The sequence below is a fragment of the Lynx canadensis genome, chromosome C1 (assembly GCF_007474595.2).
Source record: "Lynx canadensis isolate LIC74 chromosome C1, mLynCan4.pri.v2, whole genome shotgun sequence".
NCBI classification, from domain to species: Eukaryota; Metazoa; Chordata; class Mammalia; order Carnivora; family Felidae; genus Lynx; species Lynx canadensis.
Genome location: NC_044310.1, coordinates 8,684,408 through 8,695,323, shown reverse-complemented (window position 1 = coordinate 8,695,323; position 10,916 = coordinate 8,684,408). Strand labels below are relative to the sequence as shown.

The window sequence follows — 10,916 nt, the reverse complement described above, 5'->3', positions numbered from 1 at the left end:
TTAAAATGGGCAAAAAAGACACGGAGAAACCTTGAGTGCATATTGCTAAGTGAAAGAAGTCAATCTGAAAAGGCTACATGCTGTGTGATTCCAACTCCACGACGTTCAGGAAAAAACAAACTACAAAGACACTAGAAAGATCAGTGCTTGTCACGGTTAGGGAGGAGAGCCCTAAATCCAATGATCACAGCAGTATTGTTTATAACAGCCACAAAGTAGATATAACCCAAATGTCCATGAACCGATGAATGGATAAACAAAACGTGGTGTGTCCATACAAAGGAATGTTATTCAGCTGTGAAAAGCAATGACCCAAGGGGTGCCTGCGTGGCTCAGTCACTTAAGCATCAGACTCTTGATTTTGGCTCAGGTCAGGATCTCACAGGTTTGTGGGACTGGGCACTGAGTCAGCAAAGAGCCTGCTCTGGATTCTCTCTCCCTGTCTCTCTACCCCACCCCTGCTCGCTCGCTCTCTCTCTCTCTCTCTCTCGCTCTCTCTCAAATAAATAAATGAGCACTACAATAAGAAAAGAAAAGAAAAGAAGGAATGACTGGTACTACAACATAATGAACCTTGAAAGCACTGCAAAGTGAAAGAAGCCAGTCATGAAAACCTACATATTGCATGATTCCATTTCGATGAAATGCCCAGAGTAGGCAAATCCATAGAGACACAACCTAGATGAGTCACTGTAAGGGCATGGAAGAAGGAGTGAATTGGGAGAGAAGGGGTTTCTTTTGGGGGAGGCGAAAATGCTCTGAAATCAGATAGTGGTGGTGGTGTCACATTGTGAATTTAAAAAAATAAATAAATACTGTATTGCACACTTTAAAATGGTGAATTTTACCAACTCCTGGCTGGCTCAGTTGGCAGGTCATGTGACTATTTATCTCAGGGTCATGAGTTCAAGACCCATGTTTGGCGTAGAACTTATTTCAGAAACTAATAAATAAGCAAAGAGTGTAATTAAAATGAATTTAAAAGAAAACAATGGTGAATTTGATCTCAAGAGAAAAAAAAATCACCGGTATGAGTAATTAACAAATGCACACATCCCTGCAAAGCAACACAGGGCACCCTTGGTCAAGCAGCAATGAAGACTTCCTAGAATGTGGAAGGCAGATAGGATGGCATGGAAGGAGACCAAAGCCCAGAATATACCCAAGAGGATTACTCTGGGAGCGGCTCTGGGGTGGGGTACTCCAGTCTCCAAGTGGGTGAGGGCAGGGGCAGGCCCCAGGGAAGCCGATGGGGAGTGCCCCAGGGGGTCTCCCCACACTTCTCATCCACTGATGCCACAGACCCAGAAGCCAAGCATCTCCCCCAGGAGACTCTCAGGGGAGGTATCGGGACAGTGCCCTGGCTGGTCATACCTGGGAAGAAGGGAGCCTGCAGACCCAGAAGATCAGCCACTTAACAGAACCCCTCCCAGTGGTCATCAGATAGGATGTGCAGAACTAGAGGCCACCACCCATGAGAGAAAACCAGCACCAAGCAAAAAGACCTCCAAACTCAAAAAAACTCTTGAGAAAGCAGGTAATCGAAAACAAAAAACAAAGCAACAACAACAAAAACAGAACGAGCTGTTAGAATCAGTACAATTAATATTCTCAGGAATCGGCAGCTATAAAACAGAATCCCCTGGAGCTCAAGGAAGGGCACAAAGGAAACAAAAGCCATAAAAAGAAACCCCCTGGGCACAACGTTGTGTTCACCAATGCAAGTGGGCTCACAGAAAGACTACATTTCCCAGCCTCCCTCGCAGTTTGGTTTGGGTCATATGATGGCATTCTGGCAATGGGACGTGGACAGAAATGATAAGGGCTTCTCCCAGGCCTGGCCCCTAAAACCATCGCAGGAGGCTCTATCATCTCTCTCTTCCTTGCTGTGGTTGCACTGTTGCAGCCCCTAACTCTCGCCTGCACCCCAGAAGCAGTACTGAGGAGAGAATAAAATCCTGAGAAGTGTAGAAAATCTAAGAGAGAGGCAGGCCGGCTGAGGACAAACAGTGGACACCCCTGTTAAATTCATGTAAAAACGTGGGTGGCTTGGTTGATTTTGATCTCAGCTCAGGTCCTGGTCTCAGGATCATGAGCTCAAGCCCCGCACTGGGCTCTGCGCTTGGCGTTAGCCTACTTTAAAAAAAGGTTTTGGGGCGCCTGGGTGGCTCAGTCGGTTAAGCGTCTGACTTTGGCTCAGGTCATGATCTCACGGTTCGTGAGTTTGAGCCCCGCGTCGGGCTCTGTGCTGACAGTTCAGAGCCTGGAGCCTGTTTCGGATTCTGTGTCTCCCTCTCTCTCTCTGACCCTCCCCCATTCATGCTCTGTCTCTCTCTGTGTCAAAAGTAAATAAACGTTTAAAAAAAATTAAAAAAAAAAAAAAAAGGGGTTTTAAACCCCAGAGTAGTAGCCAAACATAATTATCACAAGCCTGAACAAAGGGGGGAAAGGTGCTGGACTGGCTAACTTCTGGGCAGGCAGGCCCAGTGGAAATCGGTAGAGACCCCGGGAGTGGATACACCTCTCTGCAGCCACAGGAGCTCTGGTAATGACCATCTCACAGAAGGGAAGGCAGATCTCTGCTCCAGCAAGGACGCCACCCATCTCTGGCTGCACTCGGCCTCCCACCCAGGTCCTCAGACTCCTAAAATCAGTTTCAAAAGTAACACTCAGGATTACCACATGATCCAGCCGTTCCACTGCTAAGTATACCCAAAAGAACTGAAGCCAGAGACCTGAACAGACATTTGTAGACTCAGGTATACAGCAGCCGTATTCACAATAGCTGACGGGCAGAAGCACCCCAAGTGTTCATCGGCACGAATGGATAAACCAAATGGGGTAGATCCATCCAACGGAATATTAGTCAACCTTGGAAAGGAAGGAGCTTCGGACACATGATACAGTGCCTTGAAGACATTATGCTAAGTGAAATGAGGCCGTCACAAAAGATAAATATGTTATGATTCTACGTGTAGGAACTTCCTAGAGCAGAGGGTGCCTTGGCGGCTCTGTCGGTTAAACCTCTGGCTTCGGCTCAGGTCATGATCTCATGGTTCATGAGTTTGAGCCCTGAATTGGACTCTGTGCTGACAGCCTAGAGCCTGGAGCCTGCTTTGGATTCTGTGTCTCTCCCTCTCTCTGCCCTCCTCTGCTCGCGCTCTGTCTCTCTCTCTTTCGAAAATATAAACGTTAAAAAAAAGAAAGAAAGAAATAGACTTACAAAAAAAGTTCAGAAAGAGTGAAGCTGTGGTCAATGTGCTCATACTGTACAACGAATGAGTTTAAATACCAAACTAAAACAAACACGCCAAGGGACTGTGGGTTACAGAAAAGAATATAAATGCCACAGGCAATAACAAAGAAAAAAAAAGTAAGTAATAAGTCAGGAAGAGGACAGGGAGGAGGCAGGCTAATTACTTCATTTTTCATTATAGGAAGCCAATCTACTCCATCCCGTCCAAAATCTGAAACAAGTAGAACATGACTTTAATACAGACATAGTTGTTCCTTAAATGATTCCTAACTGCTTCTTGATTTTCAACACCTCTTCTTAATTTTAGAGGATTTTCTTAGAAACTACTGTCTCTTGTGACCATTTCATTCTTTTTTAATTTTGCTTTCTTCTTCCTCTGATACATTTAAATAAAATTAAATATAATCGCTTGAATGTCATCAACAGTATGATCTCATCCTCTAAAAATCCCTTTTCCCAGGGTGCCTGGGTAGCTCAGTCAGTTGAGCATCTGACTCTTGATATCTGCTCGGATATCAGGGATCCAGCCACTCGCTGGGGTATATGCTAAGCGTAGCCACTGCTTGAGATTCTCTCTCTCCCCCTCTGCCCTTCTCCCCCTGCTCACTCTCTCCCTCTCTCTTTAAAATAAATTTAAAAATTTTAAATCCCTTTCTCTACGTGTGTATAGTCTGGCTACGAATCTTCCCATTCTCCTTCTCTCTCTATATATATACACAGAGAAGTGTCAGTCAGACATCCAATGATGGGGAACAGGCAGAGTTGGCCTTCTTCCTTACACTTCTGTATTGCTTGAACTTTTTTTTTTTTTTTTAATTTTTTTTTCAACGCTTTTTATTTATTTTTGGGACAGAGAGAGACAGAGCATGAACGGGGGAGGGGCAGAGAGAGAGGGAGACACAGAATCAGAAACAGGCTCCAGGCTCCGAGCCGTCAGCCCAGAGCCTGACGCGGGGCTCGAACTCCCGGACCGCGAGATCGTGACCTGGCTGAAGTCGGACGCCTAACCGACAGCGCCACCCAGGCGCCCCTGTATTGCTTGAACTTTTTATAATGAATGCCTATAACTTTTATTTCATACAACATCGTCATTAATTTTAAAAACTTAAAGATACACCAGAGAAATGTTCACATAGACAAAGATGTATGGCAATATTAACATCAAATGAAAATGGAATTAAGGCAAATACATTATAAGGAGCAAAGAGGTATATTACACATTTCATGCTGATGAAAGGTCCAGTCCACCAAGAAAACACAATATTCATAAACACTGTACCTAATAACATAGCTTTGACATAGAGAGAGAAAAAAAAAAAATAGAACACAAGGAAAATCTGATTAAAAAAAAGCATAGGGAAGATGAATTTTAACACATCTATCTGTGACATCAACCTTTGGGAAGGTGACAAAAATAAATAACAATTTTTTTAAAAAAGCATATTATTTTGGGGGCATGCCTGGCTGGCTCAGTTGGAAGAGCATGAGACTCTTGATCTCGGGGGTCGTGAGTTCAAGCCCCACGTTGGGTGTAGGGGTTACTGAAAAAAATAAACTCAAAAACAAATTGTTGAAAAGAATGCATATTATTTGAAAAACACAATTAACAAGCTTGATCCAATAGGTATGTAGAGAATTTTGTACACAACAAACAGAACACACATTTTTCTCCAAACACACTAAAAATAGGCTTTAAAAATATCCACATTTATTAGGGCACAAGAAATCTCAACAAATTTCCCAGCCCCACCTCACAAAAAACCCGCACAAAACAAAACCAACACCAGAGAGCTCACAAACCACATTCACTCACCATAATAAGAAATTAACAATGAAAGTGCTCATTGGAAGAATCTCCTGGAAGCACTTGTGGTCGCAGGCAAAGAACACAGCTCCTGGTGTCAGACCACAGCTCAAACTCCAGTTCTGCCATTTACCCGACTTCTGTAACTTTGCAAAGGTCCTAACCTCCCTAAGCCTGGCTTTCCTCACTGGAAAGCGGGGAAGAGAAAAGAACCTTCGGGGTGCCTGGCTGGCTCAGTCTGTAGAGTGTGCAACCCTTGATCTCAGGGTCATGAGTTTGAGCCCCACCTTGGGCAGACAGATCACTTAAAAAAAGAAAAACAGGCACGCCTGGGTGGCTCAGTCGGTTAAGCATCCAACTTCGGCTCAGGTCATGATCTCAGGGTTCATGGGTTCCAGCCCCACGTCCAGGCTCTATGCTGACACCTCGGAGCCTGGAGCCTGCTTCGAACTGTGTCTCGTCTCTCTCTGCCCCTCCCCTGCTCATGCACTCTCTCTCTCTCTCTCTCAAATATAAATAAACATTTAAAAAAAATTAAAATGAGGGGCGCCTGGGTGGCGCAGTCGGTTAAGCGTCCGACTTCAGCCAGGTCACGATCTCGCGGTCCGTGAGTTCGAGCCCCGCGTCGGGCTCTGGGCTGATGGCTCGGAGCCTGGAGCCTGTTTCCGATTCTGTGTCTCCCTCTCTCTCTGCCCCTCCCCCGTTCATGCTCTGTCTCTCTCTGTCCCAAAAATAAATAAACGTTGAAAAAAAAAATTAAAATGAAAAGAAAAACAAAATCTTCTAGGAGTCTTGTGAAGATTGTACTCAATAAATGCGAGTCCCTCCCTTGAAGAAACGGGTTAACTAAGTCTCTCTGAAAACGGATGCAAAACATCATGGCTGATAACAACTCACAAATCCAGAGGGGTAAACCGAGGCACCAGGGGGCCAACCCGGAGTCCAGGCAGCAAATCTTGATGCTCCCTACCTTCTCTGCCACCCCCCACCCCCGGTGACCCCCTCCCAAGAAGTTGCCCCTGGAGGGGAGAACACAGCCCTTACCTCGAGCACAGCTCACACAGGCCGTGCAGCGGCCGTCCCTGTTCAGGTAGTAGTCGGGCTCACACTGCTTCCTGCAGTCAGGTGACCCCTGGGGACACGGCGGCTGCGGGGTCAGCCCTGGGGAAAGAAGCAGACAAGCTCCAGGCCAGGCCGCCAGGGCAGAGGCCTCACCTCCCCACCGGTTACCGCTCCTCCCTAAAGCCACCGCCAGTTCCACCCCTTAGCGCCCAAACACGTCAGTCCGCCCCTGGCGTTACAGACGGAAGCGCTGGCGCAGGGGAGGGCCGACCTGCCCCAAGGTCCCCTGGCAGCTGGGAGAAGCCCTGGGCCTGGGGTTCCACGTCACGGGCACTGTTAAGTTCAACCTGTCAGGGTTGTTGAGCGGGTTACAGGGGTTGTGAAAACTAACGTGTGCTTAGCACACAGCAAGTGCCGGAGGGGCACTGGCGGCTGTCTTCCTGGGCAGGAGGCCTGCTTCACTGCAGGAACCGGGGAGCCATTAAGTCCCGAGACCCTGCGGAGCCTAAGCCAGCCTGAGACGCCCGCAGATCAGCGAGTAGTGCCAAACCGTTCCCTGCTCCCACTACACAGGGATGCGACACGAATCGCGGTGATACCGACTGCCTGGGGCAAAGCGGGCAGGATGCCTTCACCTGCCCTGTGGGCTCTCCCTCCAGTCACGTACCGACAGGCCACCCGCCCACCGCTCGATTCCAAGATGGCCACATGACGCAGGTAGGCCAATCAGAATATCTCATCGCTCGATGGGCACATGACCCAGGTAAGCCAATCAGATGCTTCAGCCCTCAGGATGGGCACATGACCCAGACAGGCCAATCAGAATACTTCGTCCTTCAGACGGGCACATGACCCAAACAGGCCAATCAGAGGTGAAGCCAATCTTCCTCACCATTCTAATTGCTTCTTAGACACATGACCCATGCCAGCCAATGAGCCCCATCTCTGAGAGTTTCACAAAAGCTCCTGGGAAATAGCCTTTCTCTTTACTTTCAGACTTCTGGTGCAAAGGGCGGTTTAAGTCCAGCGCTGCCAGGTCATGGCAGGTGCAGGATGGGCAGGATGCCTGAGAACGAGATGATCCAAAGGCGAGCAGAAGTCCGGAGACAGAGAGAAATGGACTGCTGAGGACATTCTCAGTGAATTTATGGTGCCATGGACTTCTCTGTTACTGAGCCATTTATTTCTCTTTTGTCTTGTTTGTGCCTAAATAAGTTAGGTCTGAGTGGTTACAGACTAAAGTTAAACCATGGGTTCTCAGTATTTCTTGTGCCCCCTAGTCGTTCTGGGGAAACCTGGGACACTGCTCAGGATTGTGTTTCTGAGTGCATAAAATAAAATACAAAGGATTACAAAGGAACCTAGCTATGTGAGAATACAGTTATCAGAACATTAAAATAATTTAAGATCTAGGCATATATGTGATTCTTTATAAACTCATTAATGTCTAATAAATATGGTTTCATAGTACTGATGAACATAAATATTTCATGACAACTGTAGCAACTATAATATAATTGCAGTATATCATGAGAATGTCTGATTTCTACTGATGTAAAAACTGCAGGTACTATGATATTATTAGTATGTTTTGTTATCTTGATTCATAATGGAAGGAATTCATACAGGACATTTTAGTTAGAGGCTGATGAAAAATGAGTGACCTCGTTCAGTTCAGGGCCTGCCTGAAATATACCCATGGGCACTAGGGAATCCATGGACCCCAAGGCAAACCCCTGCCGTAGAACAACACGTAAGAACCTCTGGAAAAATACTAGCTTGATGGCTAACACCCTCTAGCTCAGAAAACTTCAGTAGTTGCCCAGTGGTCTTTCAGAGAGGTAAATCTGGTCCCATCCTCCCTTGCCTAAAACTTTCAAATCCTTCTCATTCCCAGGATAGAGGCCTAGGTCCTTACTGGGTTAGGAGGTTCTGCCCGCCTACACCCCCCCCCTACTGTCTAATCTCTAGCCACACTGGCATCTCCATGTCCCCCAAAGGGGCCATGCTCCCTTCAGCCCCCAGGGCCTTTGCACAAGCTTGCCCTTTGCCAGGAATATTCCTCTTACCTTTTCCCTGGTAAACTCCTGCTCAGCCTTCACATCATTGTCAACGTATCACTTTGTCAGTAACTTGGCCAGGGCCACTGTTATAAACTATCAGAGACCCATGTACCTCTCCCTCCTCCACCTAACGCTGCTGTAATCTATTTAATCTAGATGTGTGATCACATTTATTTGTGGGACAAATCGTCTCAGTGTCTGAATTCCTCACATGAATGTCAGCTCCTCGAGGCTGAATCTTTCCCTTTCAGCGCACCAATGATTCCCATCTCACAGGGCCTGGCACATTTCTGATCAATACGTGCTCTGACCACCTAATCAATATGGAACTAGCCTCGCATTCTTTGTCTCCGACTCCTGCTCTGGCGTTACTGTACACGACTCACTTCATGGGCTCTATGCTGCAGCCACCACTGTGCCGCTCGGGCTTTTCTCTAGCACCCCTCCTGTGTCCTGGAATGTTGTTATGGGTCGAGTGTTGTTATTGGTTGAGATATGCTGAAGCCCTAACCCCCAGTATCTCAGAATATGATTTTTTTAATGTTTGTTCTTGAGAGAAAGAGAGTGAGTGGGGGAGGGGCAGAGAGAGAGGGAGACAGAGGATCCGAAGCGGGCTCTGTGCTGACAGCAGAAAGCCCGATGCGGGGGCTCGAAGTCACAACCCATGAGATCATGACCTGAGCCCACGCTGGATGCTCGACGGACGGAGCCACCCAGGCGCCCCCAGAATGCGATCTTGTTTGAAGACAGCATACTAACAAAGGTAATTAAATTAAAAGGCAATCGTTGGTGTGGGCCATGATCTGCGATGACTGGGATCCTTATAAAAAGGGAGAGTGGGGGGGCGCCTGGGTGGCGCAGTCGCTTAAGCGTCCGACTTCAGCCAGGTCACGATCTCGCGGTCCGTGAGTTCGAGCCCCGCGTCAGGCTCTGGGCTGATGGCTCGGAGCCTGGAGCCTGTTTCCGATTCTGTGTCTCCCTCTCTCTCTGCCCCTCCCCCCGTTCATGCTCTGTCTCTCTCTGTCCCAAAAATAAATAAAAAACGTTGAAAAAAAAATTAAAAAAAAAAGGGAGAGTGGGAATCTGGACATGAAATACACATGCACACAGGAACACAGCCGGGTAAAGACTGGAGGCATGATGTCAGCAGCCAGGAACTACCAGAAGCTGAGAGAGAGGTGAGACCCTTCCCTAGAGCCTTCAGAGGGAGCATGGCCCTACCAGCACATTGATCTTGGACATCTAGACTCCAGAACTGTGAGGCAATAAATTTCTGTTGTGTTGACCACTCAGTTTGTGGTATTTGGTTAATGACAGCCCTAGAGAACAAATACAAATGTGCTTTGCCCAGGCTGAGGCACCTGCCCATCTGCATTTCCACCCACTGGGAACTGTCTGTATACAGCCAGCTCAGGATGAAATACCATCCCCTGGTGGAATTTTCCTGATCCCCATCCAGATCCCCTCTCTGGATCTCTTTAAAATCACCTCTCAGCACCAGGGGCTGTTTGGGGTGAACTTTAGAAACCCCCTGCTGCAGGAAATCGGTTCAAGGATTTGAAGCAGACCTGAGTGACTAATCCAGCGGCAGGATTATGTTTTCAGTCAATTCACCTTTATTGACTACCACCTTTGTGGTAGGCACTGACTTAGAGATAGAAGAAGGTGAGGTCCCTGCTCCTGTGGAGCTTACCCTCTAGCCTGGGGAAGAGAGGCAAGCAAGTGCAGAAAGAAATTAGCAAGTTGGGGGGCGCCTGGGTGGCTCAGTCGGTTGAGCGGCCGACTTCAGCTCAGGTCATGATCTCGCGGTCCGTGAGTTCGAGCCCCACGTCGGGCTCTGTGCTGACAGCTCAGAGCCTGGAGCCTGTTTCAGATTCTGTGTCTCCCTCTCTCTGACCCTCCCCCGTTCATGCTCTGTCTCTCTCTGTCTCAAAAATAAATAAACGTTAAAAAAAAAGAAAAGAAAAGAAAAGAAAGTAGCAAGTTGGCTTCCAGTGTGGATACAAACTTTGAGGAAAATAAAGCAGGAACCAAGAGAGAGGGCAGAGGGAGAGGGGTGAGAGCTCCAGAGAGTGGGATCAGGGAGGCTGGAAGAGGCAGCTGCACAGAGAGCTGTGGGGAGAGCACTTGAGGCAGAGGGAACTGCCAGTGCAAAGGCCCTGAGGCAGGAACAAGCATGGCCTGTGCCAAGAACAGAAAGGCAATGGGGGGGGGGGGGGGGATCTGCAGTAGGCGGAGCCAAAGAATTACGACTGTTGATTCATTTCTATTTTCTTCTTTTCCCGTTTTCCACATTGATCTTCTGTAGTGAATAGCACTTTCTTCCTTTCTTTTTTTTTTTTAAGTTTATTTATTTTTTTGAGAGAGAAAGCACAAGCAGGGGAGGGGCAGAGAGAAGGAGAGACAGAATCCCAAGCAGGCTCTGTGCCATCAGCACAGAGCCCAACGCGGGGCTCAAACCCATGAACTGTGAGATCATGACCCGAGCCACAATCAAGAGTCAGACACTTAACCGACTGAGCCACCAAGCTGCCCCTGGATATCACTTTCATAATCAGAAACAAAAATGGTTGAGGGGCGCCTGGGTGGCTCAGTCAGTTAAGCGTCAGACTCGATTTTGGCTCAGGTTATGATCTCACAGTTTCTGTGATCAAACTCCACATCAGGCTCCATGCGCAGAGCCTGCTTGGGATTCTCTCTCTCTCTGTCTCAAAATAAATAAATAAATAAA

The 10,916-nt window shown here is 47.6% G+C and overlaps 1 pseudogene; it reads left to right on the top strand.

Moving 5' to 3' along the window:
• The first annotated feature begins 6,830 nt into the window (after nucleotides 1-6,830).
• LOC115522101 overlaps nucleotides 6,831-10,916 on the top strand; it is a 24,238-nt pseudogene continuing 20,152 nt past the window's right edge.